Source organism: Columba livia, chromosome 2 (genome assembly GCF_036013475.1).
Source record: "Columba livia isolate bColLiv1 breed racing homer chromosome 2, bColLiv1.pat.W.v2, whole genome shotgun sequence".
NCBI lineage: Eukaryota > Metazoa > Chordata > Aves > Columbiformes > Columbidae > Columba > Columba livia.
In genome coordinates this window covers 80,626,107-80,637,221 of record NC_088603.1, presented here as the reverse complement: position 1 = coordinate 80,637,221, position 11,115 = coordinate 80,626,107, and the positions used below count along the sequence as shown (strand labels likewise).

General features: G+C 36.0%; 1 long non-coding RNA gene across 1 annotated transcript; it reads right to left on the bottom strand.

Annotated features, from left to right (window-relative positions):
* Positions 1-523: 523 nt before the first annotated feature.
* Positions 524-7,310, bottom strand: LOC110364431 (uncharacterized). Its single transcript, XR_010470985.1, has 3 exons — positions 6,838-7,310; positions 2,690-2,769; positions 524-1,522 (listed from the first exon to the last, which is right to left on the bottom strand). It is a non-coding gene; the product is annotated as an uncharacterized LOC110364431 (long non-coding RNA).
* Positions 7,311-11,115: the final 3,805 nt, after the last annotated feature.

Here is an 11,115-nt window from a genome sequence, read left to right as displayed (position 1 = left end):
AGAATGACAGTAAACCTTGAAATCATGTTGCATTTTGGAAACATGTTGGAACCTTGACAAAGAAAGTAAATTGCTTTTTTTTTTTTTCTTTATGAGAAATTCTGATAAGATTATAACTTGTTCATACTGTTTACAACACGCAAAATCACATGAAGAAAAACTCTCTCTGACCAGCAGGTGTGTATAATACATATTGTGCAATACTAAGGCACAAAGGTAATAGATAATGACAGCTAAGGTTTTCAAGCACTTATTGCTTGTGATCTTTAACATTAATTTAAATACAAATGTTTCAACGTTTTTTTTATAGCTCACAAGTCTACCATTTGCTTAAAACAAATAGCAAGAAAATAACTAAGATACATTTTAAGAAGTCTTTATCTATAAAACCTACAAGCTAAACTCCAGATCTGTAGGTAATTCTGCCAGATCCTTGCACTTGTGTTCGTGTAACATGAGTAGGACTCCCTGGGGCCCACTTCCATAGAGTGTATGAGAGTGTATCTTATCTTTTCTATGTCGGGGCAAACTTTTGGTGGATTGCATATGCTGCGAAGAGCTGAAAAAAGCTTTTCAACTTTTTCATCCATAGGTTTATTAGAATTTTAGTTAAGACAATACTAAAGGGAAAAATAAATATTGCTCAAAAATGTTTCAAATTCCTTTGGGGTTTGGGTGTTGTCTATTATTATAAGGGTCTTTCATGACTGTGACTATGTAAGCATCGAGAAGAGTATTATATCAATTGTGTTATTTTAAAAAAATATTTTATTTTATTTTATTTTTCCAATCAACTGAACTTGACTTACCATGATAGTCATCTTTGTTCCATATTCCTTCTGTAAATAGCATACTGAAAAACATTAATTTTAAATTTTCCTAAGAATATATATTTTGTATCTACACGAGAAAAACCATGTCCCTGAAGATAAAGCAAATTAAACTACTGCAAAATAGACTATATGGAGACATTTTTAAAGGAATGTAATTGCTGGGCAGATGCAGACCAGAATCGATCTTGCCTTTCTTGCTGCAGGGGTGCACAGCTGACTCATGCTCACCTTATTGTCTACCAGGACCTCCATGTCCCTTTCAGGAAGGCTGCTCCCTAGTCATGCACACCCTAGCTTGTAGTGGGCTTTTTGGTTATTTCATCCCAGGTGCAGGACGTTGCACTTGTCTTTTTTAAACCTCATCCTGTTCTTCTTAGCTCACTGTTCCAGCCTGCACAGGTCCCTCTGTAAGTTGGCTCATCCCTCTGATGTATTCACCTCACCACCCTGTTTGGTATCACCAGCAAACTGGGTGAGGGTATTTTCTATCTCATTGTCTGGATAATTTGTGAAGACGTTGAACACCATGGGGCCGGGTATCTATCCCAAGGGACCCCACTTGTGACAGGTTGCCAACCTGAGTAAAAGCCATTGATTGCCACCCTCTGGGTGTGACCTGTTAGCCATTTTTCTACTCACCTCATAGACCATCCATCCAACCTGTGTCTTTCCAGTTTGTGCAGGGAAGGCTGTGGGAAAGAGCAGTAAACACTTTGCTGGAGGCCAGGTGAACAGATTAAGTAAGGTGGTATTTTTTACACCTATGCAATATCAGCAAAGATAATTCTGGCTATAATTAGTTGCTTACTTTTCCAACTCAAATGTCAGAAAATTGACAAGGCAGCAGATAAAAAAATGAAATACATTTTGTGGGTTAGGAAAAAGTATTTTGTACAGGAAAGTATACAGTAGGAAAACTCAGTACATGTGGCTTATTGCAAACTAAAATAGATTAAAAATTAATAACGCATTAGGTTACAGTGTATAAGTACCTTCACAGAGAAAGACATGCTGGACACTGTAAACCTCTGGAGTCTATTAGCTGAAGGCAAAATTAAAAATCATCAAGAGAAATTAAAATCAGAACTAAGGATGAATACATACTGTTCTATTTGTAGTTAAAGTTTGAAATGCAACTAGTTTTTAAAATATGCTATATTATTTCCAATAGATCATGACTAAAGAAAATGGTCAGAAATCTGTATTCTTTATCTCTTGATATTCCTAAATGTTTTTCTAATTTAGCTTTTTGGTAAATTGAGCTCTAGGTAAATTAAGGTCTGTTCTACATTTAACATACAGTTGTGTTGTTTATCAGTAAATAAAAACACTTTCTTATCCAACTCAAAGGTATTATTCAAATTTAGCTTTACAATTTAGAGGAAGAGGATCAGAGCAGCATTGAACAATCTCTTCTCTTTGGAACTAGGATGTCATGGCAACCCTGTGTTTGAGTTCAAAGGAGCTGCACTGCCACAGGAGGTCCTGTTCACACTGAGCTTCAAATAGACACTCAAATGACAATTATCTTATCTTAGAAAGGCATTTGTTAAATATCTGTAGCAGTGAGATTGTCAAAACCTTGCAGATACTGTATTTGCAGTAGAGTTCCAGGATGTGTGAGAGGCAGAAGGTGAATGGCAGCTTTGAAACCTATCATACAATAAAACTTGTCTGTTCTTATACCCCTGAACTGTATTCTGCTCAATCATCACAGCCCCCTTATTTTGATTCCTGTTCTATGGAACCACCGTGGCCCTCAATCTTTTCTTATTGCTTTTTGTCTTCTTGTATTATGGGCTGAGCCTTTTTCTATACTTAATGTTATCTCGCCTTCTTCTGATCCAGTATCTTACCTGCCCTATGCTACAATAGACGTTGAGCAGTCTTTAGAGTAGAGGTCTCTGAAAGCCCGAGCATTCCACATTCTCAGATCCTGTTAGGCAAGAGAAACAATAAACAATACTTTGTCATTCAAGATGTCATGCTGGTTTGGTTTGTTACTGTATACTGTCTCAATTTTGTTATTGGAAAGACCCCCAGGGAAGTGAAGAAAATCAGTTGACTGAATATAGTTTCACAGCACGAGCAGGTGTAACAGGAGTTGAGGATGTAGAAATGAGGGAACAGAAATACTGAGGTCCAAGCCTGTGGTGTGTTTGTTCTTCTGTAAACACCCTTTATCTGAAGAATGTACAAATTAAGCATTCTACAATGAAAAAAAACCAAACAAACCCAAAACCAACAAACCAAAGGAAAACAAACAATCCCACCTAAATGCCAAAGAAATTATAGTTTTGCAAAAATGGAGCGAATCATGCTACTGAGCCAGTGGTTTTTCCTTACTGTGGGGTGTAGTTGAAGAGCAAAATCATCAGTTTGGGAACAGAAGGGGAAGGAGGTCAACATGCAATGGATTGGTGGCACTGGAACACAAGCTGTTTTTAAAATGCCATTTATTTCTGATCAGGTCAATTTTGAAGTATTGTGAGCAGTGATTCCTTTTGTGTTTTGTGATTTGCTCTTTCAGATGTGCCTGCTGCATGTACTTTGATAGCAAAGCTGTACAGCTCATAGAGAATTAGAAACCACATTGATAAGTATTTTACAGTTTTTAACAGCCTTTAAAATTTATGCTGATATCAAAACCTTTCTATGAGTAATATTGACATAAAAGCCTTTCCAGAATGTGTTTATACAAAAAGCTTTACAAATATTTCACTGCAAAGTAAAGCTATGATGATATTTTATTGATGGGGCTGAAATAAAAAAAATAAATAAAGAGAGGGATAAATAAATTCTGCTGACTTCATAGAATAATTCGCCACATTACTAAACCACAGTGTGCCCTTTAGAGTATGACTACTGAATTTTTAGTTTATAATAAACAGATATTTGTTTTATTCAGTCACAACTAGAGGAAGTTGTGGGGTTTAGTTTTGTTTTGTTTTGTGAAACAATCAATCAGAAAATGTTGCTTCATTGAAATGACATTACATGGAATTATATTAATAATTCTGACAAACCTCTAAACAGGCAATCTTCTGAAGAATTCAGAATAGTGTAAAGTATTTCTTTTTCTTTCTTATAATATATAATATGCTGTAAAATGTGAATTACAAATACATTTGCACTAAAGCTTTTACTTTACATTTATCACTTCCAACTTTATTTCAATTAAAATTCTTGGTAACTCTGGCATTCGTAACAGCATTCCATCACTGTAATAGTTTGTAGAGTATACAGTATATAAAATAAAATTCTGCAATCCCTTTCATGTGACAGTAGATAATCTGCTGAAGGATCTTTTCTCTAAAGCGATACTGACCAGAACATGCTGTATACAAAGCTCTTTGTACACAGAAGACATAGAAAGATGGTGTGAAAACAATCAGTGCTGAGATAGCAGAGTGTAACAAAAGACAAATGTCAAACAATATGAGAATGTAAAACAAAGGGAACATGGGAAAGTAGAAAGCTAGGGTGTGAAGTCCTTAATGAGATGTAGAATAGGAGTTCTCTTTTTCAGTACATAAACAGAACAGCAGTAATTTGAGAGAGTGAGAGGCATGTTTACAGTCAATGGTGTACTGAAGCTGTAGGTCTGGATATCTATCTATTTAATATATCTATTAAATTTGCCCAAGCCTATTTTATGGTTTTCAGCATTTCCAATTCAAACTGTAAAGCAGGAATGAAAGAAACACTGTCAAAGCCTAAAAAGAGCTTCAAATAAAGTTGGATTCTAAGCATGGACACAATTTTAAAGGTCTATTTTTGCATTCTTTGTGAACTGATTCATAAAATATCTTATGAAATGAAAACAAAATAACTCCTTGTAAATGCTCTTTAAGGATAGTTTTTATGTCCACAAAAAGAAAGATAATAAAAATGCATATTTTGTCTCTTTTCTTTTTGTTGTCTGTTGTGCCTAATACTGCAGGTGACACCAAAAAGACCTGGTGAAAAGCACCATGTACTGCAATACCTTGCACAATAGGGCCACTGCAGACAGAGAGAGAAAATTTCTCTTGTACTTAATGCTGCGCAGATACCTTTGAGTACAGAAATAATAAGTTTTTTATTAATTCAATTTGATGAGAATTCAAGATGAAAAAGACTTGTTATGAACATTAGATATGTCAATTTGAGTTCCTGTTTAGAGAGGGAGAAAAAAATAAACTATTTTTTTCTCTTTATACTGGCTAAATACAAGTATTTGGATGGATTTACAGAATCCATTTCTGTGCTGATTCTGTAAGAATCAAAAACAATGACAAGAAAATGCTAACATAAAAAGAATGAGAGACAGATACACATCAAACACTTTTAATTCATGAATCATCAGGACCAAACATGTTGGCTGTCTTCTAGTCTCAGTATCAGTTTTCATTCTAAATTATTTTGATTTTCTCTTTCTATAGTTAAATATTTCGTAGATGGGGTACTAGATACACCTTGTCTCTGCAAGAAAAAAAGTAATTTCCCCATCAATGGAAAGATGGAGTAAAGTGGAATGAAGCTGAGGCTTAGTCCTGAATTAAGGTCTAAACCAGTACAGCAGTGAGACACATTAATTTCATTTGTGTCTCTCCTTCTCTCCCCCAAATTTCCACTTAACATTTCTCTTCCTGATTTTCTTAGAAAAAACAGTATAGACAGTGGCCAGTTCTATTAGCCTGAAACAAAACCATTCTGAGTTAGAAACTTACAAAAAACCACCAAATTTCTGAACTTAGTTTCAATCTGTAAACCAAACAGAATCTAATAAAATAAATTCTTAGACTTTTCCAGATTTGGAGGCTTATATGAAACATTGCTATCCAAGAGAAACATTGATATCCAAGTACTTCATTCACCTCCTTAATGCAAAAGACTGATTGCTGTTCCCATCTTCTGTAACTTCACTACCAGGAGTACAAAGCAGTAAGTAAAAATCCATACATCCTCACTCCTCCCTTTCTTCTTGGCATTGGCTCATGGTACAGAACTTAGAATCGTAGAATCATTTTTGTTGTAAGAAAATCTCAAGATCATTGAGTTCAACCATTAAGCTAACTCTGGAGTTAAACCATGTCCCTAAGAACTTTATCTACACATCTTTTCAACAACTCCAGGGATGATAACTCAACCACTTCCCTGGGCAGACTGTTTCAGTGCTTCACAACCACTTCAATGAAGAAATTTTTCCCAATATCCACTACAATCTCCTTTCAGGTAGTTGTGGAGAGCGATAAGGTCTCCCCTGAACCTCCTTTTCTTCAGGCTAAACAGCCCCAGTTCCCTTAGTTGCTCCTCATAAGACTTATTTTCTAGACCCTTCACTTGTATGGAAGAGCAGAGGTTGCTAGAAAGTGAAACTGACTAAATATACAGTTCTGCTTTTAGTAGCCACAATTTGTAAAGAAATGCTCCTAAAAGAAAATAAAATAAAAATAATGGTTTGGTGTAGTTATTAACCAGCACACAATGCATGAAACGCGGTATTGACAGCCATGAATAATGAGATCACTAAAAGAAAAGAATAATTAAAAGGCAAACTACAGAGCATTTAGAAAATCAGACTAGAGAACAAAGGAACTCAGACTAGGGTATAAACCACATTTCAAAAGGAATAAATTAAGGAAAACGAAAACGTTGTCAATGATACCCAGAAATGATTTTGCATGCAGAGGTAACCATGGAAGATAAAGATAAGTTGATGATAGACTCTATTCTATTTCAGTGAAGAAGCAGTAAAAAGTGAGACTCATGCTAGAAATAAGCCCCAAAAAAACATATTTACAGATGGTAAAGGTGTTTAATGAGTAACATAACCCTCAAGAGAATGAAATGCAGTTTTTCACTTGAAACCATGAAGTAAAAGGTGAAATACACTAGTTAAAGCTGACCTTCATATAGAATTTCTGAAATGGTACAGCTTCCTTAATTAGATACAGACTCATAATATCATCTAACAGGGGAAATGGCTCTAAGAGAAAGATCTAACAGAACAGTTACATACCACAAGCAAACTTCCTCCAAAAAAACCCAGGTGCAACTGAATCATCCAAGCTGAAAAAATAGATGCAGTAGAGTTATTTTTTAGTGAGAGACATAGAACTAAAGACAGCACAACATAAAGCTCAATTCACTCTTGAAAAATGTCGTTAAAATCTAGATAACTGCTCAGGCCTGTATAACCTCTATCATATTCAGTTTCATCGCTGGCAAGTTTAATGATAGTTCAAATATATGTGCACTACAGAACTGCCTAAGCATAAGTATTTGCAGCTACTAGTGTAAAGTTAAGGTCAAACTTAAAGAATATTGAAGGCAGGATGGCTAGCCCTGTCAAGAACACAGAAAGAAAAACAAAGCATAAAAGGAAGACTGCCCAGCAACTAAGCAAGACAATAAAAAAAGGCAACATATAGAGTAAATAGAGGCTTCACACCTGTGGCAGAGGAGAGCATCTGCAGCAGGACCCTAGCAGACACAGACATCTCCAATATGCACATTATGCAATAAAAAAGCTGCCAACCATCCAGCTGCCATATTTACAGTCAAGTTATTGAATCAGTGACCCATTTCTCTTTGGCTGCATTGTAAAGCCAGAAGCAATGTAATCCCAATGATAGGAAGCTGTGACAACCTGGAAGGCTGGGACCAAAGGTTAGGGATGTACAATAAAAGCTTTCTGTGGTGGGTGGATAGATTCAGGCTGTCAGTAAAAACTTACAGAACAAGATATGTAACTGCACTTAGGTTATAAGAGCTGACACACAGAGGTGCTGGAAGAGGAAGGACATCACTGTAGTTTCTGTTCAGCTTTCTAATAGAGCATAGAGAGAAATTCATGTGAAGTTCATGTTGCATTGTGTACATCAATAAAGATGTAAAGGTAAAGCCAGTGAAGAAAAGTTAGTAAGCCTGTAAGGGAGAAGCATGTTTCATGCCTTGAGACTAATACAGAACTCATCAGTAGACTTGTAGCAAGACAACCTTTAAGTAAACTGAGAAGCTACATTGAGACATACTTGCTGTTTTATCGATGGCAACATTAATTCACAGTGCTTGTGATGCTAAATGTGTTATGACATTTTGCAGGTGATATGCCAATTTTCCTTATATCTTAGCAGGTATTGCAGGACATGAACCCTCTTGTAAAGTTATTCTAAGAAAACACAAGAATTGCAGACATTCAAGATTATAGATGATGATCTTATCCAGTAATGGAAAGAAATATCAAAGGAAAGACAATCTAAGACTATGGACAACCATAAGATATTCACACTACAATCACTCTTAAATGGCTGCCAACATTTGAATAGCATCCTAGAAGACAACAGGCTGAAACTGATATAAAAACATAAAAGCAAGAATACTGAGTCAAACTAAAAGGCCAACCAAACTCCCTTCCCTTCCCTTCCCTTCCCTTCCCTTCCCTTCCCTTCCCTTCCCTTCCCTTCCCTTCCCTTCCCTTCCCTTCCCTTCCCTTCCCTTCCCTTCCCTTCCCTTCCCTTCCCTTCCCTTCCCTTCCCTTCCCTTCCCTTCCCTTCCCTTCCCTTCCCTTCCCTTCCCTTCCCTTCCCTTCCCTTCCCTTCCCTTCCCTTCCCTTCCCTTCCCTTCCCTTCCCTTCCCTTCCCTTCCCTTCCCTTCCCTTCCCTTTCCTTTCCTTTCCTTTCCTTTCCTTTCCTTTCCTTTCCTTTCCTTTTTCATTCTTTCTTCATCTCTCTTGCTCTCTCTTGCTCTCTCTTGCTCTCTCTTGCTCTCTCTTGCTCTCTCTTTCTTTTGAATCTTTAAAGATAATATTTGGAAAAGCTGTGTGATGCTTCATTGCAGAAAGGAGTGACAATCCAGGGAAAGGGAAAGTTTCAGTTAGTCCATAATTTGCAGCATTTGAATTTGGCTGCCTGAAATAATTGAGGTGAACATACACTTCACATGTCATTACTGCATAGGCTGGAGCTCTGCCTAACATTCAGGCTAGATGCCTTGAGAAGCAACTAATGAAGGACTTATATACTTAGTTATTGGTATATGAATGAATTACTACTGTTCCCAAATAGATTTGTTGGCCTTTAACAATTTATAGGTGAGGGACATTCCTACAAAGGTGGTATCTCTGTATTTGATAGTCCTCAATGGATGCCAGTGGGTTATTCAATCACCCTTTGGAATGAAGTGAACTTTGATGAATTTTACAGCCTTCATATACTTTATGCGAAGAGCCCAAAAGGGACAACTCTTGACTTTAGAGACATTCCAGCCAGAGAAACTGAGAAGCAGTAAAGAAAGGCTGAGTAGAAAAGGTTTGAAGAGAGTTCAATCACTAAGGAGAACAGCCAGCTATTTTCCAGATGTGTGCATGTGTATATTAGGATCCTTGAATCTTTCAAACATATAGTAACCAAAGTGCAATGCAAGAATATTTATACACAGGAGAAAATAACACTAACACTGGTACTGTGTGCTAATAAAACAGACAGAGTTAAAGGGTACCATGCTAAAGTATTAAAATTTGGGCAACTTTGCATTTATAAATCTTCTCCTAGCTTCCTTGACTACTTTCACAAAGCTGTTTTAAGTCCTTGCTCAAAGTTATGCAGCAAGTCTGTGTAGTATCAGGGAACTAAATTAGGGTTTCTTAGATGCTAGCTAGTTTTTTAATCACCAGCTCTTATTCTTGATGGGCACAATTATAAGCAGGTATAAGTGAGGTAAAACCAATTTAACAAATTTTTCAGAGAACCTAATATCCATAAACCAACTCTGCTCAATCTTAATTTTGTCTTTTCCTTAAATAATATTTTAAAATATCCTCTATGGTAGAGATATTACAGAGATACTTCCACAGACTTTAAAAGAAGATTTCCTGGGGATAAACTGAAGGGAATATCAAGGCATTTATAATAACATCTTTACCTTAAAACTGAATGGCAGCAAAACTTTTGTCACTCTAAAAGTATTGTAACTGAGATAAAACATCTTTGGGGTTTACAGTGACAAAACAATGCATTATGACTGTGGCTGTTTCAGATACTTTGATAAGTCCTATTAACTGTTTAAGTACACATCCAGAAACTTAATTGAATCTAAAAATGATTGATGTGCATAACATTTAGCAACCAGGGTATGTGACCTTTACTGAATAACAACCTGTATAATAAAATAGTTGCTGAACTGGATCATGGAATTAGGTGGTTTATAATAAAGTTCATGTTATTGTAGCATTATACTTTTAGGGCAGGAAGCAGATAGATCAAAACCATGATGTTATTTAACTCATATTTTCCATTTAATCAATATATTCCTTAACAACCATAATGATTACACCTACATTGTACTAACAGAGAATGCTCTTCTTTGTTTAAAGTAAACTGTTTCTGCAAAGATCAATCACTAGAATAGATGAACATAGCAATGACAGTATTGTCAGGAACTACAGAGTACTTTTATAGATGAACATAGCAATGACAGTATTGTCAGGAACTACAGAGTACTTTTACGCTCCCCCAGGTTTTAACTTGATGCTCTGAAACTTGCCAGGCTTAGAATAAAAATAAAAAATATCTGGCCTGACTGTGTAACGTGACAACCCTTATCAACTAATACTATTCTGTCACAATAGTTACATTACACAGTAGAGAGTAGACCTTTTCATTCTGAGTGACAAAATCAAACAAGTCATTGGAATACTTCCACTGCTGATTTCTGAGCTACTGAGATCCAAAAATCCTAGGGCTTGCTACTCATGAGCATGTTGACAGCAAAGCACAAGGAAGCACATTTCAAAAAACTATTCTAACATGAACAAAAACATAATATAGGCAAACAAAACTTCTAGACATCAGCAACTTAGCTGTGCCACCTTCTTTACACTCATCTACTGTTAGACTGGACTACACATTTGAGGATGATTTGAGCCCAAATTACAGCTATTTCTTGTGTGTTTTTCAAAGAAAGAAAAGAAATGGATAACCCATTAAGGACTTAGACCCAAACTCTCTCATATCTAAATACAAGCTACAGTTCTGAATATGAGAAGGTGTTCAGAAATATTGTTCACAGATCAAGCCAAATAAATGAAGGCAGTTGGGAAAAACAAAACAAAACTAAACAAAACACTACAGTTGTAAAAAGAATATTAAGGTTACAGATTTTAATGTTCCCAGGTTTTATGGAAAGAGAATGCTTGTAAATAGTTTAAAAAGAAATTAAAAACTATACTGTTTGCGAAAGGGGCCCAGTAAAATAGTTCAGTGATCCACTGTTGCTGCCTACTAAACACAGTTACACA